This window comes from Equus przewalskii, chromosome 15 (genome assembly GCF_037783145.1).
Source record: "Equus przewalskii isolate Varuska chromosome 15, EquPr2, whole genome shotgun sequence".
In the NCBI taxonomy this organism is placed as follows: domain Eukaryota; kingdom Metazoa; phylum Chordata; class Mammalia; order Perissodactyla; family Equidae; genus Equus; species Equus przewalskii.
In genome coordinates this window covers 75,070,975-75,085,702 of record NC_091845.1, presented here as the reverse complement: position 1 = coordinate 75,085,702, position 14,728 = coordinate 75,070,975, and the positions used below count along the sequence as shown (strand labels likewise).

The following is a 14,728-nucleotide window of genomic DNA, read 5'->3' as shown; positions in this document are numbered from 1 at the left end:
CTTCCAGGCACCCACTGTCAGTTTCTTCTGTCTTTCTGATTATAATCTATGCATATCCAAGTGGTGGCATACTTCACTGTTCTGCATCTTGTCTAGTTCACTAAATAATATTTTGGAGATTGTTTTAGATCAATTCATATAGAAAGGGCTCATTCTTTTTAAAGTTGTACCATATCACATAATTCAGGTATAATTTCTGAGTCTGTATGTCTATGTGTGCTTGGGTGTGTGTGCGTATTTTATAAAATTTTCCTCTAAAGCCTTACATATCTCTTCCTTTGCTTTCCAGGAGAATGTAGTGTCTGGTCCTCCTTGAGTCCCAGTGCTTGGCATTCTCCTCCTTTTCAGAATGCCCTCCTTATTCCTACAGGCTCCAGGCCTGCGGGTTCTACCTCCGTGTATCTGAACTCTGAATCCTTTCCTAAAACAATGCTGTTAAAAATGTGAATAGAGCAGAGAAGTTGGTTCTTTAAAAGAAATTCTTCAGTTAAAACCAAATGACGCTTGTGGCTTGGACCTGGCGATGTAGAAGGGAACAAGAAGACTTCCAGCCCTCAAGTTTCTCGTGGCCCACTGGGGAGACAGGCAGGAAAGCCAGTGATTACCCAACAGACAGGTGCAAGTCTCACAGTGGAGCGCTCGTCACCAGAGGAGCAGAGAGAGGCCAGCAGTCACAAGGAAGTGAAATTACGGCAGATGTGGCATGGATTGTAGGGGGTGGTAGGGAAACTTTAAGAAACTGAACCTGAATTCTCCCAGGCTTTCAGCATCAAAGTAGATACACCCTAGGAAGGAAGGCAGGAAAGATGTCACCATGCAGGATAAACCTTCTCTCTGGCTCCTCTAAAAATGTACCTTGACTCTTCTCACAAACCTATGAAGGTTTTATCAGTCCCAACAGCCCAGGAGTGGTCCCTCAGTATTCCTAGAGAATTTCCCATTCAGCTGGGAATGTTGGCATTAGCAGTGATTGGGAACCTAAGATGCATGGCGAGGCCATTTCAGTGGGTCATGAGGAGCAGCTGGCAGGCACTTCAGCAATGTTAGGAGCCTAGAAGATCTGGGTTTCCACTGCCTCTGTGACCTTAAGGAAGCCCCTTAAGCTCTCTGGGCCTCAATTTCTTCAGCTACATGATTCATTCATTGAGAAATATTTAATAAGCATCTATTATATGTTAGGCACAAATCGTGGTCTTAGGGAAGCAGTAGATAAAAGAGACAAATATGAGGACGCTGGATAATTTTACTTCAGATATCTTGTTTAAAGCCATCATTTTATTTTATTTATTTATTTATTTTGATGAGGAAGATTAGCCCCAAGCTCACATCCGCTGACAATCTTCCTCTTTTTGCTTGAGGAAGACTGTTGCTGAGCTAACATCTGTGCCAATCTTCTTCTATTTTGTATCTGGGATGTTGCCACAGCATGGCTTGATGAGTGGTGCTCAGGTCTGTGCCTGGCATCTGAACCCGTGAACTCTAGGCCGCCTAAGCGGAGCCGTGAACTTAACCACTACACCACTGGGCCAGCCCCTAAAGCCAGCATTTTATATTTGTTAGCGATATTACTGATCATCAAGCATTTGTGAAAATGTTTTTCTTGCCTGGAGAAAAGACAGAAATCCATGCCTTCTTGCCTCCCCCTCTCCCTCCAATATCACTGCCCCCTTGTCTGCTCCCCAAGTTTCATTTTCTATTGCAGAGTTTGTCTTTCCTCAAGTGGCTGCTGCTCACCCTTCCACTTTCCCTTCTGTCCTCCATCTGACTGTCCCTTTCTGTCCTCTTCCTTCCGTGGTTGGTGGCCCCGGGTGTGGGTGGCTGGGCCTTTTTTATGCTCGTCTTTGAAGGCAGTTGGGGAAGAGGAGGGGAGCGAGGGCAGCATGCCAATAGCTGTGGGCAGGACAGGATGTTTGAGGTTTTGTTGGCTCTCTCTGATATGTGAGACCAGCATCCAGGCCGCCTCCTTCAGAATTTGGGGATGATAACTAACTTGCTCTATGGCTTTGTGAAAGTCTTTTCACCCTAAAGGGCTTTGATTCCTCTCTGTGTAAGATGAGTGGGCTCTACAATGCGATTTCCAAGTCTCTAAGCTCCAAGCTCTGAAACTCTAGGAAAATAAGCTCTCAAATACTCTCCTGGTGGGACTGTAAACGGTACATCCCATATGAAGGATAATTTGGTAATATCCTACAAAATTACAAATACCTATACCTGTTGACCCAGTAATTCTACTTCAAGGAATTTCTTCTTCTTTTTTTTTCTTTCTGCTTTTTTTTTTCTTCCCAAATCCCCCCGGTACATAGTTGTATGTTTTAGTTGTGGGTCCTTCTAGTTGTGGCATGTGGGATGCCACCTCAGCATGGCCTGATGAGTGGTGCCATGTCCATGCCCAGGATCCGAACCAGCGAAACCTCGGCCGGCCGAAGTGGAGCGCGAGAACTTAACTACTGGGCCTCGGGGCTGGCCCCCATACCACTCTTTATACTCTGAAATTTGCATTTTCCACTTTAGCAATTTATCACGTATATCAATACAAATAGGTTTAATCCATTTTCATAATTGCATAGTATTCCATAGTAGGGAGGCAGTATAATTGATTCATGGATTTCATTACCTACAGACAATCAGGTTGTTTTCAGTTTGTTTGTGCTTGTTTTGCACTACAAACAATACAATAAGCATCTGTATTGGTTTCCTGTGGCTACTTTAACAAATTACAACAAACTACGTGGCTTAAAACAACAGAAATTTATTTTCTCACAGTTATAGAGCCCAGAAGTCTGAAATCAAGTGTTAGCAGTGTTGGTTCCTTCTAGAGGCTCTGAGGGAGAATCTGTACTATGCTCCTCTCCTAGCTTCTGGCAGCTGCCAGCATTCCTGGGCATTCTTTGGCTTGTAGGTGCATCCCTCCCATCCCTGCCTTGTTCTTCACGTGACCATTGTCTCTATCTCAAATCTCCCTCTGCCTTTCTCTTATAAAGACACCTGTCATTGGATTTAGGGCCCTCCCTAAATCTAGAATGATCTCATTTCAAGATCCTTAACTTAATTACATCTGCTAAGATCTTTTTTCCAAATAAGGCTATGTTCACAGGTTCTAGGTGGACTCATCTTTTGGAGGACCAACATTCAACCCACTACAGCAAGCATTCAAACCACTACTACCTCCTTACAACTGATATTTTCTTTAGTTTTTCTACAGGGCAGAGTTAATATTTTTTTGGTCAATGGGTAGGCATGTGTATTTTAAATTTTAATAGATGACTCCTAGAAAGTTTGTGGCAATTTACACTCCCATCAGAGATGTACCAGGGCTTGTTTCCCCATGTATTGTTGACTGCTCTTGTTAATGTTTGCTAATTCAATGAGTGAAAAATGGATTATTGTTTCAACCTTTTCCATGACTATTAGTGAAATAAGCATCTTTTTAATGGGCCATTTGGATTTTTTTCTTCCATTAATTACCTGCTCCTATACTTTGGCCATATTTTTAAAACATTGAGCTACTTAGCTTTACAAAAAAAATCTATTTATAGAAACTCTTTTATGTCAGAGATACAATGTGTTCGCCATGTTTTGTGGAGTTCTATTCCATCTATTGTTTATTTTCTTTTTTTAACTTGTCATTATGATGTCATGCAAAAGTTTCAAAATATTTATGTAGACAAATGTTTTCATTTTTTCTTTAATGATCCTGGACTTCCTGTCTTGAGTTATGTTACTATTCTTTGAAAAGTTTCCTCTTAGTTTCTGTTTTGTATATTTTTATATCTTTAATTCTTCTGGAACTTATCTTTGAATATGGCACGATTCTAGCTTTGGCTTGTTATAAATAGTCAACTAAACCAGGATCATTTATCAAATAAACTCTTCCTGTATTACTGGCTTGTTGACCACCTTTGCTGTATTAGCTTCTACTACTAGATTCTGTCTCAGACTTCTCAACTGTTTGCCTGAGCTATTATAGTAGGAAAAAGTTTACAATAACTTTACAACATAGTAGTTTTACAATAAGTTAAAATTTGGTTTTCAGTAAGTGAAATTCAAGTGTGCCATGAAATTTCCTGGTTGAGGTCAAAGATCACAAAAGACAAGGTATGAGAAAAAGGCTGGGTAAATTGTAAGGCTCTGCAGACAAATGTTAGTTGTTGCTATTGGAAAAATGAACCCAGAGAAAGAATCTTGGGCTCAGGAGGCGGGACTTTTGCTTTTATGACCACTAACAGTGCAGAGATTGAAGGGCCATCTGTGGGGCGGCCGACCCTGCGCCCCCACCCCCAGAACTGCAGCGACAGAAGGGAAGGGAGGAAGCGAAGTGCTGCGCCCAGGAACCGCGGAGAATGACCAAAGCTGCAGAATGGAATTACGGAGAGAAGAACTGCAAAGAGGAGGCCAGCAAGGAAACCTAGGAACAGAGGGCTCCCTCGGGAGGCGGGTAGGAAGGCCGGGGCAGGTGGTGGCTCTTTCCTGCAGGCGGCTTGCTGGGGATTCCCGATCCCCTGGTCCGCCGGGAGCCGCAAAGAGGAGCGGCACGGCCGCGCAGGGCCGGGGCTACCGCTTCAGCAGCCGCAGGGGACTAGTCGGCCGTGCTGCCCTTCTCCCCGTTCGGCCCGATCCGGCCCGGCCCGCAGGTCTGGCGGCTGCCGCCGCGGGGTCTGAGATTGGCTCGCGCGGCGCGCGGGGTGGGGCGAGGGCTGCCGGGAGGCCGGCCCGGGAGGCGCGCGCGCGCACACGGCGGCGGCGCGCGCGTGCTCCGTCGGTCGGTGCGGCGCCGGAGGAGCGGGCCATGGCAGTGGGCGGCGGGCTGGTGTAGCGCCGCGCGGGCCAGGCAGGGGGGTGACTGAGAGGGGCGGGATGGGGGCGGCGCAGCCGGACGGGCGCGGGGGCCTGGGCTGCTGACCGCGCAGCCGGAGCCTGGAGCTGGCGGCGGCGGAGCGCCGGGCAGGTGAGTGCGGCGGCGCGGGACCCGGATGCGGCGCGGCTGAGGGGCGGCGCGGTGGCGGCGGCCGGCTGAGGTGCCCCGGCGCTGCCCGGCGGCGCGCTCTTGCGCCACAGCCGGCGGCGCCGGCCACTCGGGTGCCCGCGCCGCGCTTCCTGCCGGCGGGGAGGACACCCGCCCCCTGGCTCGCCTGCGGCCCTCCCGGGGCTCTCCTGGGGCCGGCGCTTTCGGTCGCGGCCCGAGGGCGCTGTGTGGGGAGGCGGCGTCCTCGCCCCCGGGGTCTCTGCGCACCCCTCCGAGCTGCCCGACCCTTAGGTGGCTCTTTCCGCAGAAGTGTGTTTTAGGGGCGGGGATCCCGGACTGTTGGGCTGTGGTCGTGGTTTCAAATCGCAGCGCCGCCGCGGACCCTCTGGGGGCCTTGGGCCAGAGTGTCTTGATTTGTGAAGGGGAGTGATAGATGATCCGTGCTTCCCAGGCTGGCGGTGAGGACCCGACGGGCGGATTGGCAGGACCGAACTGCAGATGCTCGGGAAGCGGCGGCTGTGAGGGGCAGCCCTGGTGCAGCGTCTCCTCTTAGCATGGCCGATGCCCGTGCGCGTGTACGTTTGGGGGCACATTCATTTCCGAACTGCTCTGGAGTTGCCATAACCCCCGCTGGAGTCGCTTGATATCGGAGTCTGTTATCCTCCAGTGGCCGCAGTAGAATCCTGTGGTCTCATCTTAGTACCCTATGATCTCTTTCTTGCTACGGCTGACTTGGAATACCTGTCTCAGGTGCCGAGTGGGAATTGCCTTTGAAATAAACCTGAGCGAATTTAGGATTCGCTTAGGATGGAAGACGGTGAGACTCACAAACTTGAAGGGCTTTGCTGTTTAAATAATCTTAAGTGACACTTAAAACGCTGTCACTTGTTACAGAGTATAAACACGGAGAATATGGAAACAGACTCCTTTTTCTGCATTGCTACATCCGAAGGGAGTGACAAGTGCTTTTGTAAACATCGTTGTGGGCAGTGTTCCTGTCTGGTGAAGTCATCACAATTAAATTAGATGAGTACTTATTTTGAAGCGCTCAATGGCTGTTTGGAAATAGGATTCCTAATAAAATCGTCTCCAACGAGTCAGAATTCTCAGCAGTTCATTAATCACTTGGGGATTTTTATGCTACGCTGTGAGATATTTATGGTAAAAGCAGAACTGTTTAGGTCATGATAGTGTAGCATAGGAGACGGCGGTCAGGGTAAGGTTCTTAACCTCGTTTTAGAAGGCGAGTGTGGAACAGAGTAAAAATCGTAACCTTTAAAACTGGAATGGTAATCACTAACCAAACATGACTAAAACCAAAAAACTTTGTTTTACACCCCCTGATTCACCTCTGCTGAGGGTCTTTCACCGTCAGGATGTTTTTTAGAAGTGGAGAAAATTGAGTTGGGTTTTGATTTACTGCTACTTTGCACCTCTTGCCTGCATTTCCTGCTTTTCTTAGAGACTCATCCTTTAAAGGCTTCTGATCCGACATGCTGTGTGAATGTGAACAAAATCCATAGAAAAAAATTAAAAGTGAACTTCGTAAACTAAATTATGTTGTCTCTTGTAGTGTCATTATGTTCTTCCTGTCTTGTGATCGTCCCTGTTGTCTATGAACCCAACAGAAGCCCTGCTAGCCGCTGTCAGAAGGCTAGAGGTCAGAAGTCACATTTTGGTTCTAGGGCTGGACCTGGGTCCCAAAGAGCTGAGGATTTGGGGGTGTCACTCAGTCTTTCTGGGCCTCAGTCTTTTCATTTATAGGATTTGAGTTTGTCTGTGTGGCTGGCAGGTTGGGAGGTAGGTGGTGGACTAAAGAATCACATTGTATAAAGGAACGTTCCAAGATATTATACTTTTTTGATTTTCCTTTTCTTCACTCTTTCTCTCTCTTGTGTTGACTTTTCCTTGTTTTCCTGAATTCAGAACATCCTGATGCCTCCCGGCTTCTAAGCCAGTCCCTCTGCTTTTTTCTACCTGTATTCTTTGTGAGTGATCTCATCATGTCCTGTGGTTTAAATACTATTAATGTGCTGTTGACTCTCAGGTTTTTATCTCCAGTCCTGAGCTTCAGATTTCTTCTACCTGCCTCCGTGACATCTTCACTTCATTTGTCTATAGGCACCTTAAACTTCATATGTCCAAAGTGGAGTTCTTGATTTTCATTCCCTAACCTAGGCCTTCCCCAGCAGCAAACCCTCTCACTTTTACCTCCAGACTGTATCTACTTCACTTTATTTTTATTGCCACCATCCCACTTTTTCCTCGGTAGTGCCTCCCTAACTGTCTCCTTGCCTCTGGTCTACAGTCCATTCATTTTCGAACAGCAGAGTGATCTTTACTTACTTTCCTGCTCCCGTGGCCTCTCATTACAGTAAGAAGTAAATCCAGACTCTTTACCTGCATTATCAACTAATTATCTTGCTTATTTTCTTGTTCATTTGTTCATGGTGCTTTTCCTCCAACATACTATAAGCTCTCTGACATCAAGGCCCTTGTCTGTCTTCCCTGGTATTCTCAGTAATCAGAACAGTGTCTGGAATATTTAACTAATGTCGAATGAGTGAATATGTGAATGAAATAAGTTATGAAGTCTTCTGATTCCAAGTATAACATGTGCAGAACACACTTTACCCTTTTTTGGTCCCAGATTTGAGCAAATGAGGAAGTAATCAGAAGGCCTAGAGTTATTCTCTTAGGCGTCCTTACTCCCTCAGTCTTCATTAGGGTGCTGAAAAGGCTAAGCATTTAGACGTTAAGCCATTGATAACAAAAACAAATGTGAATTTTGTTCATTGTGTACTGGATTATTAGTATTTTTGCAAATAAGGAACCAAACAAGCTTTCCAGCCTTGTTTTGTCCTTTTGAGACATTGAATTTTGGTTTTGATTGGAGGGGATTAGTTCTAGAATGTGGTAGTTTGATTAAGTGTTGCATACTAATTCCTATAGGGTAGCAGTTGGAATTTTTACAGAGAGCAGGTGTTTTTATTTCACTTATGCTATTTTTTTGAATCTGAGATTACCCCATCGCGTGTGTGCATGTGCGCGTCTGTATGTCTGTATCCTCTGAACCATTTGCTCTTTTTTTTTTTAAAGATTGACACCTGAGCTAACAACTGTTGCCAATCTTTTTCTTTTCTGATTTTTCTCCCCAAATCCCCCCAGTACACGATTGCATATTTTAATTGTGGGTCCTTGTAGTTGTGGCATGTGGGACGCTACCCCAGCATGGCCCAACAAGCAGTGCCATGTCTGCGCCCAGGACCTGAACCAGCAAAACCCTGGGCTGCTGAAGCAGAGCGTGTGAACTTAACCACTTGTTAACCGCTTGGCCACAGGCTGGCCCTGAACCATTTGATTTTGTGTTATCTTTTTTTATTTTTTGAGGAAGGTTAGCCCTGAGCTAACATCTGATGCCAATCCTCCTCTTTTTGCTGAGGACGACTGGCCCTGAGCTAACATCCGTGCCCATCTTCCTCCACTTTATACGTGGCACACCTACCACAGAATGGCTTGCCAAGTGGTGCCATGTCCGCACCTGGGATTGGAACCAGAGAACCCAGGGCCACCAAAGCAGAACGTGCGAACTTAACCGCTGCGCCTCTGGGCCGGCCCCTTGATTTTGTGTTATCTTATATTACTGTATCTTGGGAATAAATCCTTATCATTTGGTTTCTATTAACTGCTCATTTGAGAGCTTTGTCATATTGTAGAAAGAGGCAAATAAGTTAGGATTTTTTTCTCCGCCTGAGACCAAGTCTGTAGCCCTGAAGACTGTCTGGCAGGTATGTGAACAAAGAAGGGTATGAAAAATCAGAAGTGTACAGTTCCATTGTCAGAGCAGGAATATAGGGAAAAAATACATTGGAGGAGGAAATCCTAGACCAGAAGATTAATGCTGACTGAACATTTAGTAGAAGCAAAGGAAGATGAGGGAGAATATCATAGATTTTCCGGCTTGTGTGGGTCAACTTCCCTTCTCTTACCTCTCACCCCACTCCTCAAATTCTAACACTTGGGTTGTTTTCCTTCTGCCCTCCCGCCATTCCCTGATTGTATGGGCTATTTTTCTAAGGAGTGCCTGTGAGCCTTCGGTAGCCTAATGTCTGCTAGAACACCTTGTGAGAGAGGAAACTAACCTTTTCTTGAAGAGGTCTTTTTACTTTTTCATAATCAAGGTTTGTCTTCTTGGATTTTCCAGCCATTGGTCCAGCTTTACCCCTTAGAGTGACTTCAAACTGGTGCACTTCCTTTTTAGAAAAACCTGTTGTTCTCCCATATATTCCATGGTAGCCTTTATGGTATCATCTCCAGGTTAAATAATTCTGAGTCATAAGCTTTAGTTGAGAGAGGGAAAATGAAAGGGATTAGATGTATGGTTGGGTGTGTATAGTATGTTAGCTACCAGTTGCTCTAATAATGCAGACTGCATATTTCTTTTTTCCTTTTTTTTAGCGAGGAAGATTGACACTGAGCTAACATCTATTGCCAATCTTGCTCTTTTTTTTCCCTTCCCAAAGCCCCCCAGGACATAGCTGTATATTCTAGTTGTATGTTCTTCTAGTTCTTCTATGTGGGACGCTGCCTCAGCATGGCTTGATGAGTGGTGCCATGTCCGTTCCCAGGATCCGAACTGGTGAAACCCTGGGCCCCCAAAGCGGAGCACGAGAACTTAACCACTCGGCCACGGGGCTGGCCCCTTACTTGGTTTTTAAAGAGAAAATTTCTCATAGATAGAATATATCAGAACTGGAATGAGTAGATAGTTGATCAACCTAATTGTTGGTTTTCTTTTCAATATATAAGTGAGAGAAGTCCAGTCTTCAACATAATGAGTTTACATACGATAAAGTATTTAACGTTGTAGATGGAGAAATGGTTATAAAGGCTTTAAATTAAGAAAAGTTATTGTATAACTTCTGTAACATGTTATGTGAGGCAAATCCCATAATGTCGGGTTACAATAGGGGCTGTCTAACAAAGAAATTTGGGGCCAAGTCCGTGATAAAATCGTAATGGATGGCATCACGTATCTTCTCATCTCTCTTTGGTAAACCCAGAATTCCCATTTTCTGCTACCACATGGTAAGCTAGAAATTAATTTTGCCAAGGATTGTGTTATAAAGTCTGAGCTTTTCTCCCTGGTCTCTCTCTAGCATTGTCACTTTCTGCTAGCCTGTCCATTTTATTCCAGCACTTAACAGTTGTTTTAGGTATTCAGCTTTCCTAGGGATTGAAGGAAGGATATGCTATCTGTATAGCTAAGAGGTGTGGTTAGTGTAGCTTTTCATTCTCCTGTTAACTTGGTTCTAGGCTAAGGCAGTTAATAATCTAGAAATTCCATCATTTCCTCAGAAAATTCACAAATCCTTACCCTGAGTCCTGGCTCCAGAATCTATCTTTTCCCCACCTCTTTACCAAGAATGTACATCTCCTCATTTCCTCAAATATTTAAAGCAGGTCACCTGAGGTTATTATCAGTTGGCCCTTTAGCCAGGAGTAGTTACTGCTAAAATATAGAATGTTAATCTGGACAGTCCCCTGTATTGTGGATGTTGCTAGAGCCAGGTCTGCAGCTCAGAATCCCCTAGTGCAAACCTAAGAAGGGCTGCCACATCCCTGACCCTGTAGCGTGTCATCCCATGGTGCTCTGGCCACTTGGGAGACCACCTGACAAATGCTCATTTGCCTTCAAGGGAAATGCGATCCTGATTATCCATGCCTTCAGGAGGAGGATTATGTGGATTAAAAGAAATCCATTGGTAATCCAGAAGCTTTATGTAAACTGCAGTTTAACCACATTCCTGACCATAGTTTTTCCTTGCATTTCTAATAACTAATTTATAATATTTACTAATTTCATATCTATCTCCTCCTACCATTGAGAAATAATGGCAGTTGTGAAGTAGAGAAAAGATGGGAGGAGTCAAAGGAGTTGGATAATGAGCAGGCATTGCCCCACATAATTTGGTGTTGACTGGGTGGTTTAACCACAGTGCTTACTAGACCTTGAAGACCTGAATTCCATGAATTCCTTACCTGCTGAGCCACTGGAAGAAATCTGAGGTGACTGTCAACAAGAGGTCAAACTCCATTTTGAGACATTTATACTTTACTAACTTGAATGATTAAGCTTTTGTGATGTAAATAATGAGCATATCAGATTGTCAGAATTATAAGTTTAATACAATTTAAAGTTTTCTTTAATGTTTCTTTAATACTTTAACCTATTGACAATTTTTTTAGGAATTAAACTGAAGACCTGCTCTTTGAAATAGAGATGCTCAGTTTTTGTAGCCAGGCCACCAACTACCTCCGACAAGTTATTTACATGTAGTTACACAGTAATTAATTTTTATTAAATAGTTGAAATATGGTCATTTAAAATAGTTTATTCTTGAACTACTGATTTAGTATAGGTCTTGTATTTAGATGGTGGTAAAATCAGTGTTTTCCTCTAGCTTTATAAAGCATTACAAATTGCTGCTGTTATGTTATCTGAACAAAAATTATAATTTGTTAGCTAAAACTTATCTCTCTGGTTGTATATTTTCAAAAGTTAGGTTCCATATTTATCAGTTATATAGATATCCTTTCCTTTAATATATATATTTTTTAATATTTTATATTTTTTAAGATTTTATTTTTCCTTTTTCTCCCCAAAGCCCCGTAGTACATAGTTGTGTATTTTTAGTTGTGGGTCCTTCTAGTCGTGGCATGTGGGATGCCGCCTCAGCATGGCCTGATGAGCAGTGCCATGTCTGCACCCAGGATCCGAACCGGCGAAACCCTGGGCCACTGCTGCAGAGCACGCGAACTTAACCACTCGGCCACAGGGCTGGCCCCTAGATATCATTCCCTTTAATTAAGATTCATTATAGTTAATTTTGGGGAGAGTATCATGGGTAGAAACAGCTGGATTTTTTCTTCTTTTTTTGGTGAGGAAGATTGGCCCTGAGCTAACACCTGTTGCCAATCTTCCTCTTTTTGCTTGAGGAAAATTGTCCCTGAGCTAACATCTGTGCCAGTTTTCCTGTTTCTTGTATATGGGAGGCTGCCACAGCTTGGTTTGATGAGAGGTGGGTAGGACTGTGCCTGGGATCTGAACCTGTGAACCCCAGGCCACTGCCGAAGTGGATCACGTTAACTTGACCACTATACTACTGGGCCAGCCCCCTGGAATTTTCTTAACACGCTTGGTTTTTGCACTGTGAGCCTAAGGAAACATCCATAGGAGTAGAGTAGATGGTGGTTGATTTTGGACAAGGTTGTGATCAATTGAAATTATTTTATTTTTGTTGTTTGGATGGCTGTAGAAATTTCACATTTTTATTGGAAATCATTAGTTGTCTTAACTCTTTATATTCTTCACCCGCCATTTCATTATTAATATTTTTCCTAACTGAGATGCTTCTGGGTTTTAGGTTCTCATTCTACCTACAAGGAGTGTTATACACACACACACACACACACACATAATTCTGTATATAAAATAGCTATGTGTGCCATAGTAACCAGAAACAATTATTTTACCTTTAATTTATGAAGAATTCACTGTCTTTTTTTGAGCCACAGGCAATTATTTTATTTATTTGTTGAGGAAGCTTAGCCCTGAGCTAACATCTGCTGCCAATCCTCCTCTTTTTCCTTAGGAAGACTGGCCCTGAGCTAGCATCCATGCGCATCTTCCTCTACTTTATGTGGGACGCCTGCCACAGCATGGCTTGCCAAACAGTGCCATGTCCGCACCCGGGATCCGAACTGGTGAACCCCAGGCTGCCAAAGTGGAATATGCGCACTTAACCCCTGCACCACTGGGCCAGCCCCTATTTATTTATTTTTATTATTTTTTTTAAAGATTGGCACCTGAGCTAACACGTGTTCCCAATCTTCTTTTCTCTTTTCTTCTTCTTCTTCTCCCCAAAGTCCCCCAGTAGATAGTTGTATATTCTAGTTGTAGGTCCTTCTAGCTGTGACATGTGGGATGCCGCCGCAGCATGGCCTGATGAATGGTACCATGTCTGTGCCCAGGATCTGAACCAGTGAAACCCAGGGCCACCAAAGTGGAGCGTGGGAATTTAACCACTCTGCAACAGGGCCGGCCCCCTTGGCAGTTATATTTAATCAGTGATTTTAAAATTCTGTGTATTCTTTGTGTTGTTTTATGTTCTTTTGTTATTTAAAACTATGGCTGTCAATATAGCCTATTAGAAAAATTGTGTGGCTTACTGTACGGAATTAGACAGACTATAACAATAGTTAACATTTATTGGATACTTATGTGTCAGATTATGCCAAGTGCTCTTTTTATATTATTTTATCTTCATAACAAACTTGTAATGAAGTACTAATGATATCCTCATTTAAGAGATGAGGAAACTGAAGTTTGGGAGGTAACATGCCAAGTGGCAAACAGCTTTCAAGTGGAAGAGTCATGTTTCAAACTCAGGTCTTTCTGACTCTAGAGTTTGTGCTTTTAACTGATTACCTCATACAGTTCTTTATTTTTTGGTCCTTCCAAGGAAGGTTGAAAGAGACTGTATAGGTTTAAAGTGTTATGTTTTTTATCCAGTTGTATGGATAAGAGTTAAGATTTAGTGAATTAGTTATTTGATGGATTATGCCTTTGCTTTGAATGTATGATAAGCTTTTCTTTTTGCCTTGGCTTTACAGTTAGAAAGACTTGTTTGTGGTTGGTCATATATATGTAACTAACAAAAATGCTTAATGTATGACCTAATGTAGTTAGGTGTTCTAGTAAGCTTGTGTAGATCATCTTTACAGAGTTTTCAAGTAAGAAAACTCAGAATATTTTTCCCCCTTCTGCTCAGGTAATTTGTTTGTATGGTATATTGAAACTTGTTACTAAGCTTGATCCTAAAGTACTGGGAATAGAGGAAGATAGACATAAGCTTACTTTTGAGTAAACGAGCCAATAGACTACAGTTATTAATCTTTTAACCAAAAAAAAAAAAACCCAAATAGAGAAGCATTTGTACTGTTTCGCCTTTTTTGTCATATTCACATGAGAAAGAAAAGAAATGTGAACATTAACATTATATCTACCGTGAATAGTACTTAGACGCATAGAAGGAGACACATAGGACACACAGATTTTCTGACTAACTTTGGGGCCCAGGCAGCTTGTTTCAGGCAAGTATATGGTTGTGTGTCATTACAAACCCTTATGACAGAGTGACTCTGCACGTGGGGGATTTAGGATTATTTTCTTTATTGCTGAATAGTTGAGCTCTTAATGAGTGTGCCTCTTCCTGTAGAAAAGCTGTGAGTGGACGTACATTGGGGCAGGGTGACTTTTCCCTCTCAGTAGTCTAAACTTTTGCTTTTAACAGAAATCTCAGTAACTCCCAAATCTTATTTTAGTTACCTAATTCTCGTTTCATGTTATTTCCCAAACCATGTATTATTTTACAAAATAAAAAGCAAGCACTTAAAACAAGAAAATCTGAGCCAACCCTGATGGCCTAGTGGTTAAAGTTTGGCACGCTCCCCCCTTTGGCATCCTGGGTTCTGTTCCCGGGTGCAGAACCACGCCACTCGTCTGCCAATAGCCATGCTGTGGTGGTGGTTTACATAGAAGAACTACAAGGACTTAGAACTAAAATATACACCTATGTACTGGGACTTTGAGGAGGAAAAACACCTACAAAAGCAAGAAAATCCTATCTTGTCAGTTCCCTAAGAGTTATTTTGACCTAACCACTAATTTTGAATTCATTTATAAGCAGTGATTTCTCTAGA

The 14,728-nt window shown here is 43.4% G+C and overlaps 1 protein-coding gene across 2 annotated transcripts in view; it reads left to right on the top strand.

The window, feature by feature from the left end:
- Positions 1-4,085: 4,085 nt before the first annotated feature.
- Positions 4,086-14,728, top strand: part of PIK3CB (phosphatidylinositol-4,5-bisphosphate 3-kinase catalytic subunit beta) — a 168,002-nt gene continuing 157,359 nt past the window's right edge. The window contains exon 1 of one of the 2 annotated variants that reach the window (XM_070577567.1): positions 4,086-4,435. The gene's annotated coding sequence lies outside the window, so the exon portion shown is untranslated. Of the gene's footprint in view, positions 4,436-4,814; positions 4,946-14,728 lie in introns of those variants that run through there. The other variant, XM_070577568.1, reaches the window with a different exon arrangement.